Source organism: Mercurialis annua, linkage group LG8, assembly GCF_937616625.2.
Source record: "Mercurialis annua linkage group LG8, ddMerAnnu1.2, whole genome shotgun sequence".
In the NCBI taxonomy this organism is placed as follows: Eukaryota; Viridiplantae; Streptophyta; class Magnoliopsida; order Malpighiales; family Euphorbiaceae; genus Mercurialis; species Mercurialis annua.
Window position 1 is genome coordinate 32,755,778 of NC_065577.1, and position 11,635 is coordinate 32,767,412.

The following is an 11,635-nucleotide window of genomic DNA, read 5'->3' on the forward strand; positions in this document are numbered from 1 at the left end:
GAATAATCTAATAATAAATTCTTTTAATTTCCTTCTCTGTAACAATTTTATGCGTCAATATACTAATTCAATTTAAAATAATTTAAATAAAATATAACTGTTTTGTTAATTTATATTATTTGAAATAAAATAAATATGTATATAATTATATTAGAAATTTAAAAAAAATATCTTTGGAATTATTAAAAATCATGAACATTAAATTTTGATCATTTTGTTGAAAATTGAATAATCATCTTATAATAAATAAACTTTTGTTTATAAAACAATATCAGAATAGCTAGTTTGTATAAAAAGTGTATAAACTTTAAAAAAAATTGTTCTAATAGTTTTAACTTTTAAGAGCATTAATATAAATATGTATGTCCATCTCTTTATCTGTTTTTTTCATATATAATATAGATATAGCTGATTGACAAAAAAATTCATATACATTAAAAAAACAAAAAACAAATTATTTTTACCATATTTAAAATTATTGTTTAATAATTTTATTAAATTTTGATCATTTTGTTGAAAATTGAATAATAAGCATATTATAATAATTAAACTTTCGTTTATAAAAACAATATCTGAATAGCTAGTTTGTATAAACAGTATATAAACTTTAAGAAAAATTGTCTTAATAGTTTTAACTTTTAAGAGCATTAATATAAATATGTATGTCCATCTCTTTATCTGTGTTTTCCATATATAATATAGATATAACTTATTGACAATAAAATTCATAAATATTAAAAAAACAAAAAAAATATTTTTACCATACTTTAAATTTAAAATAATTTTAACAAGTTTAAAAATTTATAACTCGTCATTTAAACCACCTTGCAACATAATTTTGACACGTTAAAAATTTATAAATCTTCATTTAAAGTGTTAGACTATGTAAATACTATTTTGTCAAATTATTTTAGAGCAAATCACTATGAGAACCTTCACATATGTTATAATTTACACTTTAATCTTTTTTGTTTGGAAATTAAACGATTTGTTCCTTCAATTTTGTTATAAACAATAATTTAGTCTTTTCGTCCATTTTTGATGTTAGACAACCGAGTCAAAGAATTAAATCAAAAAATTAATTTACCCTCAAATCCTTTAACTTAGTTGACTAATACCAAAAATAGACGGAGAGACTAAATTGTTGACATAATCAAGTGAGAGAACAAAACATTTGATTTTCGAACAATTAGGAGGACCAAAATATAAAAGCTTAACACTAAAAATATCAAATTTATACGTCGTGTGTCAGTTATAGCTAAAACTTTCGAAACCACCAGATTTAGCCAATTTATATTCAGTTTCTTTTTCAGCCATATTTGAATCAAACGAGAACTATTATCCCCCATGTCACTTCCAACTCAGCAAAATTAGAAGACATGGCAATATCACAAACCACTACCCAATTTAACCAAACCAAATAGTAAATCAAGAAAAACCAAATTCAACTAAATCAAATCAATTATTAATTAATTATTAAAATTTATATTCTTATTATCTCAATATTATAATATAAAAACAATTACCACCACACTCCTTCGATCTCGCCGTCTTTTTTCCGACTCCGAGATATATTCAAAATAATTATTTTTTTCTAATTAGTATGCGTAACATTTTAATTAATTTTATTCAATTTAGATAAATTGAATAAAATTGTTTTTTTTAATTAAATGTTTTTAAAGAAAAATCGTCTTCCTCGTGACAAACCCGCCATCACCGAGACCCGCCGCCATCAAAATCCAACAAAGAAGGAGTAGATCTTAGGTGAGAAGGAGCATATCTCAAGCGAGAAGAAGCATATTTGCTCTGCTCCTTCTCGACCGAGAAGGGGGAGCTCTTTTCTTGCTTGAGAAGGAGCCATCTGCTCCTTCTCAGGCGTGAGAAGGAACAGGTCGCCTTGCTCTTGAGAAGGAGCAGAGCAGTCTTGCTTCTCGCCTGAGAAGGAGTAGATCTGTTCCTTTTTTGCGGTCGGTTTTCAGCGGCAGCGGTGGGTCTTAATGGCGGATGCGTCACGAGAAAGATGAACGGATTTTTAAAAATATTATTTTTAAAAAATTATTTAAATTTAATAAAATTAATAAAAAATTTACTTATATTAATTAATTAGAAAATATTAATTATTTTGAATATACGTCGGAAAAAAGACGGCGAGGTAAAAAAAGTGTGGCGGTGATTTTTTTTAATTTATAATATTGAGATAATTAAAATATAAATTTTAATAATTAATTAATAATTAATTTGATTTAAGTGAATTGAATTTGATTTTACTTGATTTGATAATTGGTTAGGTTAAGTTAGGTTAGTGGTTTGAGATGTGCCATGTCAGCTAATTTTGCTGAGTTGTTGACATGGATGACATGGAGATAATAATTTCGGTTCGATTCAAAAATGGTTTAAAAAAATTGAATATAGCAAAATTGACTAAATCTGATGGTCTTAAAAGTTTTGGTTACATAACTAACACAAGACGTATAGGTTTGACATTTTTTAATGATTAAGCCAAATATAACTAGTAGGTGCACCCGAATAAGAATAATAAACAGAATTTCTGTATAAGCAGAAGTTCTGTTTACACACCCTATCCTATTTTTTTTATTCTCCCAATTGATTAGAATCCTAAGTATAATCAGATTTTAATACAACAAAAATGTTTTTCAATTCAAAAATGAAATAGAATAGAACGAAAAAGATAAAAAAATCACTAAATTAAGCAGAAGTTCTGTTTACACACCCCGTCCTCTTTTTTTTTTATTCTCCCAATTGATTAGAATCCTAAGTATAATCATATTTTAATACAACAAAAATGTTTTTCAATTCAAAAATGAAATAGAATAGAACGAAAAAGATAAAAAAATCACTAAACTAAGACGGATAAAAAGATTGAAATTTATTAAATAAGGCTATTAATCACCCATGGCCCTTTAGGGGTACGTGCACAAAACCCCCTAAAGTTTAAAAACGGGCACAAAACCCCCTCATTTTTATGGCGGCGCTCACAAAACCCCCTGAGTGAATTACTCGGCGCTTTTTTCATTTTTTGCCGACGTGGCACCCGATTCCTCGTCCAGACACCATCTGGCGGCGCTTGTCCCCCCTGCACGCATGTCTGACATTTGCTTGCTTTGTGTCAGGGTCTGTCAGTTGACTTTTTTAAAAAAGATTAAACAAAATAAAATGACAGTTAAACGCGGTAAGTTTTCTGTTTCTCTCTCTTACTTTTTCTTTTCCCTCTCTCTCATCCTCAGTCTCGTTTTATTTTCTTTTCTTTTCAAATATTATTTCCTCTCTTCGTCTTTTTAGTTCCTTCAACTGAGGCCGACCTAGGGTTTGATCGTTTTCCATTTTCCTTTCATTCTTTCTCATTCTTCCTTTCATTGTTCCCCATTCTTCCTCCATTGTTCAACATTGTCACCCTTTACCGAAAAAGAACACCTTTGTAAAAAATATAAGAAAATTCGCTGAAAAACCATACAAAAAGAGAACATTACATCTGCAACAAAGAAGAAGAAAGTGATCAAGAGAGTAGTTGAAGATTGTTTTTTGATAAAGGTAAGAAAATTAAACTTAGTAACTGGCTATTTGATTTTTTGTGGGTTGGTTAGAAATTTTAACTTCACTAACATGGCTGACTGGTTTGAAGTTTGTGTGGGTGCAAAAAAAATGAAGAAAAAATGATTGAGAAAAGGAAAACAAAAAGAAAAGAGTGAGTCCAGAAGAGAGATAGGATTTCTGGAACTTCTCGGTATGGCTTGATGGATATAGTTCAAGCATACGCTTGTAGTCTAATTTATCGGACATTTGTGCTAAGAAATTGGCGGGGTTGATGACTGTTAAAGTTGATGAATTTATAGGACCACTTAATTAGAAACATGTCAAATTGGTTATTTTTTAGAGAGAAATTAGTTGATTGCTTTGAGACCATTTCTTTTGGCTTTGTATGCTTTTTTAAATAATAGAATATGTTTTGTATGCTTGGTGACTGTGATAATTGAGTTTTTAATATGTCTTTATGTGTTGGAACTGTTGTTTTATACAATTAAGTATTGTTGTTTAATGATGGTTGTTGTTTGTTAGTTGGTTGGTTTGTTGGTTGAATGTATTGTTGCCTATTTTCTGTTTTTCAGTTTCCACAGCAGATGTAAATTATTTTATTATCAACTTACACATTGGTGGGGAACTTGGGGAGTGGAGATATCATAACGGGGAAGTGAAGAGTAGGGTATTTAACCTTGAGGATATTAAACTCTGTAGATCATTAGACTTTACTCAAATTACAGAAAGATCATTAAAAAAAGTTTTGTTACAAAATGATCATTGAACTATACTTTTTACTACAAAAATGTTTATGTTGCTACAAAAACAACACTAAACTTTTCGTGAATTACAAAAATGTCACTAGATAATACCTCTTATTACAAAAAGGTCATTGAACTATGTTCCTTTTTGTAAATTTGGCTTGCCACGTAAGCAAAAATGATGTGTTTTTGCTTAAAACGCAACGTTTTAGATGGCTGAATCCCTTTGTAATAAAAGTTATATTTCAATGACCATTTTGTAACAAAAGTTTTTTTAGTGACCTTTCTGTAATTTGAGGAAAGTTTAGTGATCTATAGAGTTTAATATCCTTAACCTTGATGTCATTAGAATGGCTAAGTTTGATAAATGGGTGGCAAAACTGTTACCCAAGAAGCTTGTTGACTACCATTGGAAAGATACAGCCGTAGAATATAACGAAGGGATAAAACCAATTAATTATGAGGAGCATTTTATGGAAATGGCTAGGACTGGGGCAAAGGCGGGGACTGTTGAGGTGTACGTTAGGGAGTACTCCGCTGGGGATGTTAGGAAGTTAAAGCCTAAGAAAAGTCCTAGTCCTCCTCCTCTAGACCGGGCCTAGTGTTGAGTCAGGAAAATTGGACGAAGCATGGGGATCTTGGCTTCAAAAAAGAGGGGCCAGGTGCGATCAGAAGGGTACAAAGTCAGGGAACAGGGGTGAAAACTCCAAGGAGCCAGGGGTCATGGTTGAGAACAAGGTCAGCAAGTCAAGGGCCACTAACGATTCAAGGTAAATGGGAACTTGAACTCCCCCCTGTGGACACACATGTTGGTGAGTGCGGGGAGTAGTGAGGGGCAAATTCCAACTAAGGGGCTTGAGGGGGGACAAAATCAAAGTCTGAATGAGGGACTAAGTGAGGAACTGAATGAGCAGCTGAACGAGGGGCAGAAAGATGGGGTGAGTGAGGGCCAAAATGAGGGGGCAAACGATGATGAGCAGTGGCAGATGTGAATAGATAGGGTTAGTGAGGGCTTTATGAAGAGTTACTTGCTACTGATGGACTGTGGAACCAAGGGGACCTTGATGAGGTCAATCAAGAAGTTAATCAGGAGGGCCCTGCTGGTGATGAGCGATAGGAAACTGAGAGGCCAAGTCAGGTTGAGGACCAGTGGCAAAAATGGGGAAACTTCGATGAGTTATTAGATGGGCTTTCAGCAGAGCTTCGGGAGCTGTTTGAAATACCTAGTGTAAGAGAGGAGGATGTTCCTGAGGGGAACAATGATATACCGGAGGAGGCTATGAATGAGGGGCAGAATGTGCCATTGGGCGGGGGTGTACATGAAGAGCAGAATGTGTCGCACGAAGGGGCTGTAAATGAAGAGCACAATGGGCTGTAAATGAAGAGCATTTATGGGACCACTTTAATTCACGATGTAGCAATTGTTGACCAACGCATATATTATTTGAGCTAGCTCATTGTTTTTTTTTGGTTCCACTCGCCATGTTTGAAACTGTTTTGTAATTCTCAAATTTAATCTCTAAAGTTTACTCTTTTAGTTTTCCTTTAAATTTAAGGCCCTCTTTGGAACATTTCCAACTGTCAATTAGAATTCATTTTAAATGAATTACGCCGTTAGAAATGAAAAAATATAAAATTTAGAATTGAAATGAATTCTATAGATTTGAATGAATTCTAGAATTGTTTATAGGCCTAATGGTAAAAAAAAACTCAAACTTTTACGACTTGTTGCAATTATATCCAAACCTTTTAATTTTTGTAATAATATCCAAATTGCATTTTTTGTTGCAATATTATCCAAATTGCATTTTTTATAGTAATAATAGTCAAATTGATGGTTAAATTTGTTGTTTTCAATGAAGATATTAGACTATTATTATGTTTTAATGTATAATATAATATAATAAAAGTCCCAAAAAATGGCAAAAAACTCAAACAAATTCACATAAATAGTGCAATTTGGATTATTGCAACAAAATAATGGAATTTGGATATTATTGCAAAAATTAAAATGTTTGGATATAATTGCAACAAGTCGTAAAGGTTTAGGTTTTTTTTTGCCATTAAGCCTTGTTTTATAATTTTATGCCCATGACCTTATAATTTTTTTATTAAAAATACTATAAGATAGAAATGACATTATATTTTTTTTATAATAGAAACTTATTAAATATTATAAATATAAATATTTAAAATTAATAATATTAAAATTATTAATAGAGCGTGAATTTTTCACTCCACTTGTTAATAATTGCACTTCATTTATTTTGTTTTTTTTTAGAGAAAATGAGCTTTATTGATTAATAAATAGAAGATACAAGTTCATTGACCGGGAAAGAAATTTCACCGTCAAATAATCTATCTTTTCCGAAGAAAACACCCCATTTAGCAAGGGCGTGGGCAACTACATTACCATTTCTCTGAATATGTCGAAAAACAACCTCTCTATCCTTAGCCAACTTTAAGCAATCTTCAATAATGAGCTGGGTATGATCTATAGCAATCTCGGGCTGCTGCAAACACTGGATAACATTAAGCGCCTCAGATTCCACCATGACTTGCATTCCCTGAACATCTCCCAGCAGCTGCAACCCTAAAAGAATACCGTATGTTTCTGCAGTCTCAACGTCAACAGTGCCATGCAATATCTTCACCCCGCATTTAACCACCTTCCCAGCATTGTCGCGACACACCGCAGCTGCCACAAACAGATTTTACTGAATTACTACTGTTGCATCTGTGTTGATTTTAACCATATTCATCGGCGGAGCTTCCCATTCCTCAGGACCTGCAACACGACGAGGGTCGACCTAGACATTCCCATTTCTCCTTCGAAACTCAGCAACGCAGTTGACCAACATAGATACGTGCCTGCGCTTATTATTAAAAACAATATTATTACGGTCGTTCCATATAACCCAAAGGCACGTGAGAAAGTCCTGAACCTCCTCTCCCTTCAGCACCGTAAACATCATTGTCAACCAATCCACCATTGAAGAGGCTTGAAATGTGTCTGTCCTTAGGCTCAGAGGCGAAGAGAGCCACAGGCCCCTAACCTCCTCACAATCTCTCAAGGCGTGCACATCTGTCTTGGTTGCTACTCCACATCGCTGGCAGAAATTCATCACCGGGACTGATCGCTTCATCAAATTATCATTACATGGAAGAGTACCATGGCAGATCCTCCACAGAAAGTGTCGAATTTTAGGCTTAACCGGGCACCTCCATAACTTTTTCCACAACCCATTCTGCTCAATCGAACTTGAAGAGCTCGCATCATCACAGTTAGCAATTTCACAAGCTCTATAATATCCTGACTTAACGATATAAAAACCATGCTTGTTAAGAGGCCAAAATAACTTGTCTGGAGGCAGTCTTCTACTCAATGGGATTTTTAATATATCAGTAACTTCCTGCGGGTTAAGCATCGCTGCTAGCTTATCTCTGTCCCACGTTGCGGATGGAGCGTCGATGAAGTAGCTGACCTTACAATCTGCGGGAGCATCAAAATGGCCAAGAGGCTTCATATACCGAGCTGTAGTGATCCAATTATCCTTCCTCGCGTTCACCGATTGTCCATTGCCTATACGCCACGCAATACCCGAATCAATAATCTTTTTACCTTCCATAATACTGTTCCATACATAGCTCGACCCGGGTCTCGAACAAGCTTGAAGAAACTCGACCTTGGGGAAGTATTTGGCTTTAAACACCCGAGCACAAAGAGACTGTGGAGATTGAATAAATCGCCAAGCCTGTTTTGCAAGCATCGCAAGGTTGAAGGCACGCAAGTTACGAAATCCGAGACCTCCATCTTTCTTAGCTTTACAAATTTTCTTCCAACTCACCCAAGCAATCTTCCTCTTATCATCGCTCCTGCTCCACCAAAACTTAGCTATAATGCTCTGCATCTCTGAACAAAATGAGATGGGCAAAGCAAAACAACTCATAATATAAGTAGGTATAGATTGAGCTATAGATTTAATTAGCACCTCTCTCCCCGCCTTTTACAGAAACCGCTCCTTCCACCCAAGAACGCTTTTGTGCAGTCGATCTTTGAGAAAGGCGAATATTGGTTTTTTAGAGCGACCCACCATAGTAGGCATTCCTAAGTATTTCTTGAAGTGACCCACCACTTGAATGCCAAGAAGATGTTGTATAGAATCTCGGTTAGCCTGATCGACTTTGGCACTAAACATAAGCTCAGACTCTTCAAAACTAACAAGCTGTCCCGAAGCCTCTTCGAAGGTCCCAATGATATTCTTCAGCGCCCTACATTCCTTCATTGTAGCCTGAGCGAATAAGATGCTATCATCTGCAAAGAAAAGGTGGTTTATCTTTGGAGCCCCCCTGCAAATACGGCTACCAGATATATCCCCGACATTGACTCCACGCCGCAAAAGGGCTGATAATCCTTCCATACAAAACAAAAACAGGTATGGCAATAGCGGGTCTCCTTGACGAAGACCTCTCTGAGGCTTAAGAAATCCATGGGGGGCACCATTAACCATAAAGGAAAACTAGACCGAAGAAATGCAGGATAAAATAAGCTTGGTAAAATGCTCAGGAAACCGCATTTGCACCATAGCTTTTTCTCAATGAAACTCCATTCAACCCTGTTGTAGGCCTTACTCATATCCATCTTTAGCGCTATCGACCCTTTTTTACCCTGAGATCTCTTTGCCATAGAATGGAATAGCTCGAAAGCTATCAACGCATTACCGTAATGAGACGCCCTGGGACAAACGCACTCTGAGACACTTTAATTAGGCAAGGCAGCACCGTTTTGAGTCTATTGGCAAGAACCTTATCGATCAGCTTATACACAACATTGCAAAGGCTAATAGGATGGTAGTCTTTCATCGATTTTGGCGGCATTTTCTTGGGAATAAGCGTAATAAAGGTGTGATTCGTGTCCGCAGGCATCAACCCGGTAAGCATAAAATTGAGCACACATTTCACCACCTCTTTTCCAACTATATACCAATAAGATGTATCCATCAGGGCTCGGGGCCTTCAAAGCTCCCATCTGCTTCAATGCCGTGACCACCTCCTGATAGGAGTAAAATACTCCTATGTATTGATTTGTTTTCTGCATGCTTTTGCTATGTTTCACCGTGCTTTTTCTAGTATTTTGTATATCTTATTGCATGTGTGAGCGTTTCAGGTGTTTGAGAGCATTGCAGAGCATTTTGGCATCAAATATGGGAAGAATCGACGAAAGCAAGGAGCGAGGGAAGCCGGGAAGCGAAATGATCAAGGAAACAAGGCATTTTGCCTTGTCTCGGATCGAGACACCCCCTTTACATAGGTGTCTCGGTCCAAGACACAAGGAACTGATAGGCAGAATGCCCATAAACTATCGTCTCGGACCGAGACACTCCCTCAACTTAGGTGTCTCGATCCGAGACATGCACTAGATGAAGGATCTCAGCTTTCTTTCAATGGATCAAAGGCTCAAGGCCCACTTCCCCATTTAGCTAGACACAACTTGTACTAGGATGACTTTATCTCCTCATTTGTAAAGACTATAAATACAACTTTATCTCTATTTTAGGTTAAGCAATTAATACTCAGATTTTTATTCCTTTTGAAAAGTTGCTTCTCTTAGAATAGATTGAATCTTTTTAGAAATTAGTTTTCCATAGCTTCCACCATTGTTGGTGCTTCGAAGCTTTTATTGCTTTGTAAGGTCTTCATAATTATTGCAAGCTTATTTATTATTGGATCTTTATTATCTCTTATGGTTTATTGCTCTACTCATTTAATTAAGGTAACCCCTCTTTACTTTCTAATGCTCTATTGTTCTTATTCATTGTTTGCTTGTGTTGCTTTAAGCATGAGTGGCTAAACCCCCTTTATTTGGGGGTTGATATGAATCCTAGTTAAGGCATGATTGGGTTAGGGTTAGGGTTTGTGTTGATGTTCTAATTAATATTCTTAAGGCTTGCTTAGATTAGCTACCTAAGTATTGTTGTTAGATTAAGACTCACCTTGAGAGAGGGTTTGTTAATTGGAATTAGATGCTTAATTAGTGACACTATGAGAGTGGGTTAGTAATTAAGTGGCATTTGGGTTGTGATTTACTGTAATGGCCCTAATTGTGTTTAGTTCTACGAGAGTAGGTTAAGCTTGATTAGTTGTGATTTTGTAGCTCTTTGAGGCTCGAGAGAGCGGGAATTGTGATTTAGAAATGCTCGGCCCTCGTTTTATGACCCTAGACCTTAACCCCGATAATGCATGACCTAGGTGGATTGTTGACCTCCAAACCTCTTTTATCATTTGAATTCTCGTTTATAGTTAATCGCTTTTAGTCTTTTACAATTGTTAAATTAATTGTCAATTCTAGTTGTTAGTTGCAAGTTGGTGATTAGTTGAATTGTTAGTGTTAAATTGATTCTTGAATCTAAATCCAATTGTTTGTTGCGCTAAACGAATTGAATAACAACTAAAGTTCATTCTCGTCAATCGCTCTAGATTCACTCCTCGTGGGATCGATATCCGACTTCTGGATTACTACGAGTTGGCTTTTTGCTAACAAGTTTTTGCCGCCGTTGCTGGGGAGTGACGAGTGTTTATTGATTGATTGAAAGTAGTTGTAGTTCGGTCGAGTTAGTTTTATTTTCTGTTTTTTTTTGTTACTATTGTTATTTTTGCTTCTTTCCGGGTTTACGCGTGGTTTGCTTGTTGTTGTTTGTGTAGGAGATCAACTATAGTGTATGCACAATACACGAAGGGCGAATCTTCCACTAGAACAGTTCCAAGCCAACCTCGGGGGATTTGAAAGAAGTGTGAGACGGGAAAATCGTAGGCCCGCTATCATGGAACATGGGGAAGATGATTATGAGGAAGAGCAATATCATCCTCAAGTCGATGGAGTGAGGCAACATCCGCCTCCTCCACTCGATGAGAGAAATCGGCAAGATCAACAAGGGGAAGACCACCCTCAAGTTCAAGGCCATCAAGCGCAAAGGCAAACTTTGGGGGACTTCTTCCACCCGGATGTGGATAACGCCGCCTATGGGTGCTTTGCTCGACCGGTCACCGCGGCCACTTTTGAAATCAAGCCTAGCACGATTCAACTTCTAGAGAATCGATGCGCCTTCTATGGACTACCGAGCAAGGATCCGAATGAACACATTGCAAAGTTCTTGGGGGTTTTGGACACATTCAAGCTTCATAATATTACCGCCGATCAAATCAAGCTCCAAATGTTCCCATTTTCACTAAGAGATAATGCAAGCTTGTGGCTTCGTTCACTACCGAATGCATCAGTCCATAATTGGCGGGACCTTGCTCAAGCTTTTCTCTATAAGTACTTTCCGATGGGGAGAACCGCA